Consider the following 12,566-nt stretch of genomic DNA (forward strand, 5'->3'; position numbering starts at 1 on the left):
ACCAGTTCTCTCACAATAACTGTTCTTTGTCTCTCATCACCTTGGCAACCAGGTCTGTTTACCGACACGGCAAGTTTCAGGGCCCCGTTAGCGCTAGGAAACGTCCACAAATACGGCTTGATGAGGACCCGTCTGCCGACAGACACGGGTAGGCAGGGAACGGTATTACATGTAAATCTCCAAGCAGATCTTTTGGTGACCGAATTAAAGATAGTACTGTAAATTTTCGCGGTATAGCAAAATTCGCGGTTTCAGAAAAATGGACATGTTCACGGACTATACATTCTCGCGGTGGCGGTGCGGCAGGTGCAGCAAAAGAAAGTCGGTAACTCATATGTTTACGATAATGATGAATTCGAGGTACAGAAGCTACCGCAAAAACCGCGGATATGAAATTACCGCGAAAGAAAGGACAGTGAGTAAAAAGAATGTATCATTGGCAAGGCAGTTTACAATAGGCCACCCGTTTGGCTTGCGAAGAAAAAGATACCGGTACAAGAAGCAGACCTTTCGGTAGCTGCGAGGCTGTCCTTTGACTGGCGTAGAAAAAGAAAGCCCGATAAAATAAATAAAAAGGCCCAAAACACGTCAAAAGCAAGCTGAAGTCCAAACCTCTACTTGAGAGAAGGTAAGGAGGAAGGCATGGGCATGGAATGTCGATTTTAAGTTCCCATAATCCACTGCGATGAAAAAAGAACCGCAAAGTAATGAAAGGTTGTTGTTTCAGGCGACGTAAGGTACTTCGCGAAGATCTCCGACATTTGGTGCCAATTTCTACCCAAGAAAAGTTATTTCAAACACAAACTGTACCTCGGATATAAGATTTCTCCAACAACAGGCGGCCTGTAGCTACTTAGCCAAGATATACAAAGTTTAAGTCCAACAATAACGGCACAGAAAAGCGATCTGTTGGTGGAGGTCTGCACTAATCTAGCCCGGCACGCCTGATTTGGTTTTCATAGACAAAAACTAAACATTGGTTTATACCCTGACACGGGATATCCTGCACTTGAACAGCAAACCTTCTGAGGGAATGTTGAAATCAGACTGCTATAATTTTGTTGAAGAAATATATTTTGAATAGGATTACATTGGGTGTGGAGGATTTAGAACGGTATGCTTTACACGTGGTGCCCTTATAATTCGGCCAAGGGAGGAGCTAGATCAACATCAAGTCTCTGTGGATTTGAACGTGAACATACTTGACCAACGACAATCAATGTCGGGTTGCAATGCTTTGCTTCGTTCCTTTGTACGTTCATTCCTTCCTTCGGTCCTCCATTCCTTTTCCCTCTATCCTTCTCACCCCCTCTTCCCTTTTCTCCCCTTTCTCTCTTTTCTTTCCTTCCTCCTTTGGAAGGGGGACGAGTCCTGTACATCCGGGAACTTCTATCACCACAACCAAGGGAGGAAAATGATGAACTCAGTCACGTATTACTAGATTTTAAAAAAAAGTGAACGTAGTTGATACCAGCTAGTTAGAAACCCTGCAGTTTCATCACTCTATCAATGAATCGACTGTGTATCGCATGGTGAGACCTCGCGTTTGTTGTGGTTTGTGGAGCGAGTGAATGAGGCAAGGAAAAGGTCAACATCCAAAATGTGTACAAAATATACAAAACATCACTGAATCTGTAAACACATGGGCAAGATGTCTTGAACCCAGGATGTTTCATGCACTTTTAAAGTGAAATATTGTTTGTTGTCTAATTTTCCCTTACATGAAGAAGTTAATTACAGCTGTATGTATCCTCTAAACATCTATGCGAAGGTTGGCTTTACCAAAACAATAGTCTGTTTACCGTCACTGGAATCGTCCTATTTGGGACTCCTGCGTGGGAACGCTTCACTGTAGAAGCTCAGATTTCTGTTTTCTCCTGTTTTTGCGGTCTTTCATCCATCTAAAGAGGCGCCAGTGACACCTGTTGGAAGCACCTGTTTAACGCTCTGTGAGGCGAGACTTGCCATCACATGAGAGATGATGAGAGATTTCAAACACTTTGAGGAGGAAGGATGGCACAAAAGTACCTAAAACAGTCTTAAATTGGATATCTGTTGAGAAAAGAAAAAGAGACAGACCCATACCCACTTGGAGAAGAACTGTGACGGATGACTTGGCGTCTGTGGGATTATCCTCGCGATCAAAAAGAAATCAGTGAAGAAGGCGACCAAGAACAGACCCAGATGGAGACAGGCCTGGATATCCGGATGGAAAAGTCAGGGTCTTTGTCTCATAAGAATGACTAAGACAAGAAAGATCACGAAATAGGGAAATCAGGAAGGATAGGCTAACCGGGTAATAGCGAATACAGGAAAGAGGGGAGCAAATGTTTGAATTCTCAAGTTCAATTTCAAGCTATTCGACAAGCTATTCGTTTACATAACCCTGATTAGCACTCGACCACCCTTTACATCTCCTTTCCTCACTGCGGACAGGAGCACAAATCCGCCCAGATCTCCATTGAGACATCAGATGTGACATTTTGACAGGGACTCGCTTACCGTACGGGTCACCTGTCGTCCCCAGGGTAGCCTGGTAACAGGGGGTCGTGCCCAGGGTGCCGTGGGCAATCCTCGGGTGAGGGGTAGCGTTACAGATCGTGCGTATGATAGCGTATTGTGATACTCGATACGTGTTTACATGGAATCTAGAGACTTTTATCCCACCACTTTGTAGGGCTGATAGGACTCCGTATCTTCGATACCATCGGTGTAAAGTCGATCACCAAACTGCTGACTACGCACATGTTTGCTAAAAAATCCAATTGGCCAAGCTGTCATCTGAAAATAAAACTACATTGCGAGGGGCACTTATATGATCTTATATTTTATATTCCTATTTATCATTTTACGTCTTTTTCATTGGAGTGAATATTTTTGTTAGAAAATACGTGCCTGATTAGCCTGGGTGCCAAACCCATAGCACACTGGGCACAAAGTATCTCAGTGAGCCTGAGATATTTTGTGTCCAGTGCGCAGTGTGCTATGGGTTTGGAACCCAGGCTAGTGCCTGATCTGTATAGAGATTGTCTTGGACTAAGTTGGAGAGCAATTTGTAGGCCAGTGTGCTATATGATCCTTTATATCATACCCGGGCCGCGATAACGTTCGATAACGGGTTCCGGACCGGGCTGTACTTTACGGTACGGCCCGGTCCGGAACCCGTTATCGAACGCTTCCATGGCTTCCATAAAACGATTCGAACGCGTTTCGCCCTACCCGCTTGTGCCCCTTTCGAAAATTCGAATACAGAATCCGGACGTTGGAATTGATGTTAACGTTGTTGCATTTTAGGGTTTAGTGGCACCAACTTTTGGCTCATCTTGCATTGAAAGGCGTGTTTTCTTAGGTGGGTATGACATAAATAAAATACAACACGGTGTATTCCGCATCGCCCTCGGTCCCGGCCCTCCCGCGAGTCGGATCGCCCTCCGGCCTGGCGGCCGTCGGGCGATCCGACCCGCGGTCGGGCCGATACCTCGGGCGATACGGAATACCCCGTGTTGTATTCTATATATATGGAGTTCCTTCGATTTTGATAGTCCCGTATTCGAGTTTTGTATCTGTTTAGCCGGTATAACCCAGGCCTGGCCTGGTATACGTATAAACGTCCTTCAGCGTAACACACCAACTTGATAGGCACGCGGCGCGGTGGCAGCTGCCCATATTACACCGAACGACCTGTTACAGTTACCAGCCTTTGCACATCTAACTGAAGCAGTATCTATGTCTGATATCTGTATAGCCGGGATACCCACCAGATGAGCACTGTATCTGTCCAAGGCACTTTGTCCAAGCCGCGTGTTTACCTTTCATCAAGGGATTAAAACGAGAAGAAATATGGGTCCGTGTGGACTGTACTATCTGTTAGGTCTGTCTTCATACATACATGCTCTGAATTCTTGCCGAAGAGATAAGAGAAACCCAAAACATGTGTTGTTAACGAGGACAACATAATTATAAATGTAGCGTCTGTTGTTAGTGACGACATGTTGAGAGCATCTTTGGCGCGTCTTTCTGATGTTCTTTAAACACAGATCTACTTAAGATCCCGTAAGATTATCTGTATCTGTATCTGTAAAGTCTGCGTAACACACCAGCTTCCCAGGCACGTGGCGCGGCGGCAGCTGGCTACATTACACCGAGCGACTTGTTACACCTAACCCTTGAACATCTAACTAAACTAGGACCCGGTTTACACGACGACAAAAACCTGGCGTACGATAATGGCGTACGCACGCGATCGTACGTCCGTTTCGGTTTACACGGAGCGGGACGGACAGCGCCGGGGCTCCCGCAGCGCTCCACACTATCGTGACCCCATTTGACCCGCCGCGAGCTTTGACATAGCGCTATTTTCAAAATGGCGGGAGAACAGGCTCTTTTTCTGTTCTTCATGCGTCAGATGTTGCTATTCTTCTTTTCGCGGATGTACTTGCGTCGCCGGGCATTGCGTAGAAGAAGGGTTGGACGTCGCAGGGAGCGGTACCATGAGATCCAACGGGCAGCAATTTTTGCAGTCATTGCAATCATTCAAGCTCAAGGCGGGATCGATCGGTCAGTGTGGGAACGTGACAGTTAGAGCTATTGCGCACTTCTGCCATGGTCAGTTGCGGCAGTCGCGAGCAAACAGGCTCAGCAAAACAACAAACAAATCAAATACGATAAAAAAACAACCGGAAAACCGAAACGGATCAGAGAAAACAGAGTAAAGATCAGTAACACGGCGTGGGTTTTCACAGGCGCGGGAAGAAGAATGGAATTTGCATATGACCCCTGACCTCCTGCAACAGGGAAGTGCTTGCGAACGCCGTTCGTACGATCAGTCGCGTTTACACGAGGCGGGGAGGCATCCTGACTCCCCGCTGGGCGATCGTACACGATCGTACGCCTGCCTTCGAGGTGGCGTACGCAAATTGCGTACGATAGGTGCGTACGATAGGTGGGGCCGGTTTACACGCTGGAAAAAATGGTCGTACGCAATTGTCGTACGATCGCGTGCGTACGCCATTATCGTACGCCAGGTTTTTGTCGTCGTGTAAACCGGGTCCAAGACCCGGTTTACACGACGACGTCTCCAGATATCTAATGATATATAAATGCCCCTATAAATGCTCCTAAGAGAGACGTTAGGAATGCAGTGCAGGAAAATTGATTCCGACCATTTCCAAAAGAAATAGTGACTTTGGAAAAATTCGACTGTATAACGCGTTTCAGGCTCTAAAAGATAGTTTTGAACGAAAAACCCGTCCCACCATACATGTACATTGTACATATGACTGTAAAGAAATTGGAGTGACATGCTGAAATGTCGTCTGCCATGTTCTCGTCAAATGATATTGAGACCAGATGACCCTCCCTGGCCGGCCCTGGAACAGATTTGCGCGGGAGGTTCGGTTACTTGTCGCCGTGCAAATTCCATTTTTCACAATTAGCCACGGAAGGTTGAAAGGTGGGCTTTTGGCGGGAACCATGTCATGACTTGGAAGTGGTTTAGGCCCAGTGGGTCTAACGTTTTGTTGGCCCTTTATCATATAGGTGGACATAGAACGGCGACGAAAAACACAGTACATGCCTCAAAATGGTTCAGATATGATTATGAAATTTAACATTATAGAAAGAGTGGCTTCCTGGGAATGGAGAGAAGGAAAGAGAAAGAAAAGAGGGGTGGAGGTAAGTTTAATAGCCTGGGTGCCAGACTGTTTCCAGGGCCTACACTGGTAGCCTGGTTTACCAAACCTATTATAGCTCCCGGGTACACGCGGAGAGGATGTAGGACTCGGGAGCTATAATAGGTTTGGTAACCTGGCTACACGGGTCTGGCAACAAGGCCAGAAAGGAACAGTGACCACCACAAAATCAAAATGCTTGTTTTCCCCACAGAATTCGACGCCAAGCACCATGTCCGGTCTCTTAAAGCTCGTCCGAGAATTTCCCTACCCTGACCACCATCTGTTAGAGATTACAGGTCATTACAGGTGAAGAAGTAACCAGCGCGAAGGTCAAGTTGGGTTCAAGGGGATTAACTGGGATCAAAGTGTGGCCGAAGAGGGCGTTCTTTGTTGTACTCAAGTTGTAGGTCAGCTACGACTGAGGGCGGCCTGGCGGTGAATGAAAGACTTTCATTGTACATTTATGCACTTACAAGCTAAGTACAGAGGTCATGGTCATAAAGTTCTATGCACGGTAACATTGCTACAAGTGCGGTGTGTTACTAATCTATTGTTGGCATCCTTCCGTCTCGGGAGACGATGGAGTCCGCGCCTGTACTACATCTATACTTTATCAATAATACGTTACAGATTCAACTTCTCGCTTGTAAATGAAAGCCCTGTATTGTACATTTATGTTTTCCATTTACATTTATTATAAACAGGTCATGGTAATAAACTTCTATGTAACGTTACAGTAACAGTGACAGTGATACAAGTCTGGTATCTCACATCATCTACGGTATACTAATATCTGCAGGTTCTTCTCACTTCTCGAGACAATTTTTAAGTGTAAGAACAGATGAAGTACCTATGTAAATGTAAGATTATTAGATAGTCGTTCGGTGTAATATAGCCAGCTGCCGCCGCGCCGCGTGCCTGCGAAGCTGGTGTGTTACGCCAAAGGGCAGTTATATCGACTATACCGATACAGATGGAGCTTATAATACGTCCAGGTCGTCACGGTGTGTTCGGTAGAAGTTCACCTGTTCGAACTGGACGGAACGTAAATCGGAAAAGGACGTGTTTACGACCCTGGAAACGAGAACGTCACGATATTTATCTTTGACCTTCCGCCATGTTGTTCCCAGGCGAACAGTAACTCTATAAAGGTGGTTATAAGCGTGACATGGAGATTTCCCGGCCGGGGAGTGGCAGGGTAGGGTCGTGTGTCACCTTGGGGGAGGGAAGGTCATTGGAAGGTCACTGGAAGGTCACTAGGGCTTTAAGCGAAGATGACCAACGAAGAAGTCAAGTTCTGATTTGCTATAACCACGTACTGCACATGTCAACACGTTGCAGGGAAGATTTAGGTGTATAATGATTTACAATCTACATATCATGTTACTTTTTGGTAAGACACTTTAGCCTGGTTACCAAACCTATTATAGCTCCCGAGTCCTACATCCTCTCCGCTGTAGGACTCGGGAGCTATAATAGGTTTGGTAACCAGGCTAAAGACACTTAGCCTGTGTATCCCTTATTTGGTCTTTGTAAAGACATGAGCCAAGTAGTAAGAGTTGAAAGGTCAGTTTTATGATCGACACTGCGCATGCTCGTTTTAGAATGCTCAGAAGGCCTGTGATGGACTTTTTTGTAGTTTTGTAGGGCTTTTTATTTCGTCAGCATTTCGCTTAAGCTGGCAAAGTAGAAAGCCGACAAAAAAAAAACGTTTAAAACACCCAAAAAGCATAACCTCTGCTTGGAGAGTACATTTCGGACTATAAATTTGATGATTGTGTCATCTCTGTGACCGCGTTCTTTCTGTCAAGTCGCGTGATATCTTGCTTTGTAATTCAAGAGGCGATTCCAGTCTGGCTTGTCAAGTTTTAACCGTGGCTTCTATATATAATGTCAATAAAAAGAGATTACTTCAAAATCGATTCCGTGTGGGTTGGAGTTCTCTGGTATTTTCACAGATGAGGCAACGCGAATCTTAGCCCAAAACAAGAGCTCGAATGTATTTTTGTAAGGGAACCTGAGGTATTTTATTGTTTGCATGGAAATTGGCTTAACATTCCAACGTTTAGAGATTTCCTACCGTTTTATTTGGCAGACCAAAGTGGTTTTCCGCCCTGTAAAATAAACCTGGAAACTATCAATTATGTGGTCTGACCAAACCAGACCACAGACTAGTATATTTTCTATGGTACTGCCTAAAGTGGGAGGGTTAAGTGTACTAATAGTAGAAACTCACGCAATCTATTTAGTTCTGGTTTCCCTACGTAAAACTGCAAAAGACGCATTCCTCGTAGGTCGTCGTAATCTCCAAGCAGATTCGGTGGGGCAATGGGACTTTATGTTGGCCGCCTGTTTTCAACGACGGTGGAACTCGCTGTCGCCCAGTACAGTAGGGGCATTGTCATTAGATAGCTTTAAACAATGTCTAGAGTTAGATGTTCAAGCGTTAGGTTTAACTAGTCGATCGGTGTAATGTAGCCAGCTGCCACCGCGCCGCGTGCCTGCGAAGCTGGTGTGTTACGCCGAAGGGCGGTTATACCGGCTATACAGATACACATACAGACGGCCGACATCAAGTCCCCTTGTCCCACCCAATCTGCTTGGAGATTAAGGGGTCGTCGTACAATTTTGATGCAGTTGGATTTTCAAGCAGGCTGTGACAAAACCAACAGCCGACAAGGATCTAAGACTTTTCGGTAACAAGACAGCTGAAAGTTGTTCCAATTGTCGCACAACTATCATAAGAATGTCCTTAGTTTGCGATTGTACGACAATCGTACAACAACAAAAAACAAACACAAAGCAGTCAGCCATTCCTATTAGATTTATATCAATAAATACCAAACTTAAAAAAAAACTCACCCCTCCTCAATTGAATTAATGGACCAGTCCTATCTTAACCCTGTTGTTCTTCAATTATCTAAATGGAGAGATAGTTTGTAGGTTTATCAGATACCGCGCCGTGTGGTACTTTTGAAGTCAACTCCCACGGATACACGTGTTCTACAGGATAACTCTCATCATTAACGACCTACCCTTAATGTGCTGTAGGGCCAGGGGGGCGCCATTAAAACCAGGTGGTTGCAGGTCTGTTTTTTCGCAACACTCAGACCTGTTTGTTATTGGAAAATAAACTTCACCATAAAATAGAAGAATCTTGTCTGGTGGGCTGTTCCAATTAAGAGAATTAAGGTCACTCAATCATTCGATATTGGTCTGGAACCTGGCTACAGACTACTAAAGAGCACGTTGACCTAGTTGCCAGTGTTTGTCTGTGAAAGCTAAGGTTACTAATGTTTGGAAACCTTGGTCACGGCTTGGTAACGCTGTTGAATTTGAAAGCAAACAACTGAGTTGACAATGGAAAACAGCAGTTGTATTTCCTTTCTGACAGACATATGTAAGAATGTCCTTTGGTGTGTGTGTGTGTGTGTGTGTGTGTGTGTGTGTGTGTGTGTGTGTGTGTGTGTTGTGTGTTTGTTTGTGTGTGTGTGTGTGTGTAAACACGATAACTCGAGAAGGCTTGGATGGATAGTTCTGATATTTGGTAGGTGAATAGGTCTTGATGAGACCTCGAAATGATTAGATTTTGGGCCACCTGGCGTCTTGTTATGGTACTGCAGTGGAAGTGCTGGTTTTTATATCTGGACATGCTAGGGTCACGAATTTTGGGTGGTCGGTGGCTCTTGCATTCAGGAATGAGTAACGTGAGTTTGGTCCCGCTAGTATTAGGCTATTAGCACATGTCTTGGGCCTTAACGACGTAGTGACGTAAAAATGTAGACCCGGGACAGAGAGCTGTCAGATCTCGTTCACAACGTCTATTCTCGTGAGAACAGAGACGGAACAAAGTGAGGGCCGACGAAAAGTGTGGCAATGACCTCAGCCACTTCGGCCAAAATATGCCGGCTTTAGTTTCTTTCAAGTCTTTATCGTATTATTTATTAATTCTGCTCACTTCTAGGCATTTATCTAATAGGACATCAACACTGTTCTTCTTTGTGGGTAAATCTGGACGAATTTGACCTTGAACATGAATTAGTCGTGAAGACAGGTGTACAAATGACCTTGATCGCCTCTTTCAACATTGCGGACACGGGATGCACTTTGAAAAAAATTCCGTCCAGGTTGTTTGTTTTCCCCTGTGGACGACAACAAATGGAGTCCTGAAAGCTTTTTAGGGAAACTAAACTGGCTGTAAAGTTAAGAGGCCCTCGAGTTGTTCTTTTCCCCGAGCGAGGAAGTTTCCATCAGCGGTTCCGAACAGAATTTTCGCGCGCATTTCTTGAGGCAGTGGTCACTGGAAATGGCAGGTCCCGCAGGAGTATCGGTTGCCGACCTCGTCTCACCTCCGGCTCCCATTTGACTTCCTGCCTCGTCAGTGTCACAGTGATGCCACCATAGAAACTGTTTCATCTATATACACACACTTAGACCTTAGCAATCATACCACTTCGTTAACTCTATGATATATCATATATACAGAAACGTATAGTGACTCTTAGCAACGTGTACAGCCTTTCAAGTTTCAGCCTTGTAGACCGTAGTTGTTTCTCCTGGTGTTCTTTTTTCAAGACACTACCGAGGCCTTCGACTAACTGTTCCAAAGGGGCTTTCCAAAGACGACACTGTTCAGTAAAACTGAAATTTATCTTCTGTGTGCGTGCACCACACCACCCTTTATGGCCAAAGATTTTCCTTTTCTTACAGTACTTTCTTCAGTGTCTCTACCGAAGGGTACAGTCAGTGTTGGTGTCATTGCCTACGGATGTCTGTATGACTTCCTCCTCTGTCCATTGTACTTTTCCAGCCCTTCCGCGTTTTCCAGAAATATCCTAGACATCCCTCCCCGCCGTGAGATGTTGATAACACAGCTGGCTCGTTTGTAATAATTTGTCACATGCTCACTCTGGCATAGCCTCGTAAACAGGTCATTCCAGAGTGGTCTCTCTTCAACTAGCGATCTGTGTTTGAGCTTGATCCCTTATGGCAACAAGTTTTTCATTCGCTAAAACTAGCTAGCCTCCACCAGGCCTTTCTACGGTAATACGGATCATAGAATTCGGCAAAAAAAGAGAGCGAAAATGGCCAAGGGAGTCCGGCCACGGGGAGGTAGTTTCTTTCCCTGTGCGGCCTGTCAAACCTAGTACACGGCGGCCAAACTCCCCTGGCAATTATTCTCCTATATATAGCCAACGTAGTTAGTCTGGTAGAGATTAAAAATTAGCCTGGGTGCCAGACTGTTGCAAGGGACAGTAGAAATTTTACCACAGACCCCTCGACCCTTATGAGGGTCTATTACTGACTGGTCTGTGTATTGGCCCTGGGAATAGTCTGGCATCCAGGCTAACGTCCAGTCTCAGCTGCCCATCCCCAAAAGGTATGCCTGTAATTGAACTGTAGTGGATGCATCATTTATCATGACTCCATTAAGTCAAGGTCAATCTCAAGCCAATTAGGAACAATGAACAATACGTGTACCAGACATGTGTCAGCCCCAGCCCCAGTCCCTAACACCCCGCCGCTGATATACGTGCTAACTGACCCGTTGTTTCACCCTCGAAGATGAAACACAATCGGGCTACAGATGTCTCCCCAACATTTTCATAACTTCACCCTGGGTGGCCAAAGCTTGATCCAGATTTAACCAAGTTCGCCTCTCACTAGTTCAGTCGCTTGCTATGCTTGCTTCATAAGCCGTTGGCATGGAATAAGCTGACTCGGTATGCACCTGACACCTGGGCTGGGCTACCCCGGACTTCGAAGAATAACATATCACTTCCTTTGCAGTTGTGTAATATATATACTGCATTTTTTTTGCGTACGCTACAAAAGTAACTGTAGTGTACCACTTGCTAGTCTCTTTTCTTAAAACAAACACAACAAAAGTAGCTACTACCAGATAGAACAATTCGAACGCGTTTCGTGCGCGCCGCTTTCGAAAATTCGAATACGGCCGGATTCGATCGAACGTTGGAATTGATGCTGTTGCAATTTGTCTAGGGACACCACATTTTCTCAATTTCTGGCACATTTTGCATTGAAATGTGTGTTTTCTAACGTGGGTATGACATAAATAAAATACAACACGGTGTATTCCGCATCACCCTCGGTACCAGTCGTCGCCCTAACAAGGCTAGAACACAGGCACTCACTATGGACCATATGGCAAGGCACCAAACCTAATGTTGTGCCACCACTCGACTTGACAAAACAAATTAACTTGTTCAGGATTAGAACTGTTTTGACCACTTGGTCCGTTTGTGAAGTGACCGCTCGCCCTGTGGACAAAGTAGAAAACTGGACAATGCCTTAAAATAACCGTCAACATTCTCACCAAGAGTTCAAACATGAGCAACTGAATGTCAGTCTGTCGTCACATGTTGTAGCGTATTTCTAACCTTCAAGGACAGGAACGTAAAGTAAGACATGTTTATTATCCTTGCGGTATTCTTGTTTGTGTTTGAGAGAAAGGAGACGGTATGGTGTGTAAACGTTTGGACTGACGTGTTGTGAAAACATGAGTGATTTTACGGTACATTGTGCCGTGTTATGTCCGGCACATCTAGAGGGAACACTGTAAGCACTGTCCGCTCGCTAGGACAGGTAGGAACGGTTACGTAATGTACGCTGAGTATGCACTTCTAGCCATGATATCTGTTTAGACTATGTATCTGTATAGCCGGTATAAATGGCTTTCGGTGTAACACACCAGCTTCTGTATCCTTATAGCAGGTATAACCGCCCGTCGGCGTAACACACCAGCTAAGCAGGCACGCGGCGCGGCGGCAGTTGGCTACATCACACCGAATGGCCTGTTACACCAGACGCAAGCAAGCAGATTATGTCTCTGAAGAAAGTATAAATACAGCTTTAACCCTACTTGCTTACACT

The 12,566-nt window shown here is 45.3% G+C and overlaps 2 protein-coding genes across 2 annotated transcripts in view; one reads left to right on the forward strand and one right to left on the reverse strand.

Moving 5' to 3' along the window:
* The window catches only part of LOC109488110 (serine protease 23-like), a 164,901-nt gene that overhangs the window by 132,378 nt on the left and 19,957 nt on the right, over positions 1-12,566 (reverse strand). The gene's annotated exons all lie outside the window — the stretch shown is intronic.
* The window catches only part of LOC109488034 (methyltransferase-like protein 24), a 35,811-nt gene that overhangs the window by 6,602 nt on the left and 16,643 nt on the right, over positions 1-12,566 (forward strand). The window lies entirely within an intron of this gene.

This window comes from Branchiostoma belcheri, unplaced genomic scaffold, assembly GCF_001625305.1.
Source record: "Branchiostoma belcheri isolate BF01 breed outbred unplaced genomic scaffold, Haploidv18h27 scaffold91, whole genome shotgun sequence".
In the NCBI taxonomy this organism is placed as follows: Eukaryota; Metazoa; Chordata; class Leptocardii; order Amphioxiformes; family Branchiostomatidae; genus Branchiostoma; species Branchiostoma belcheri.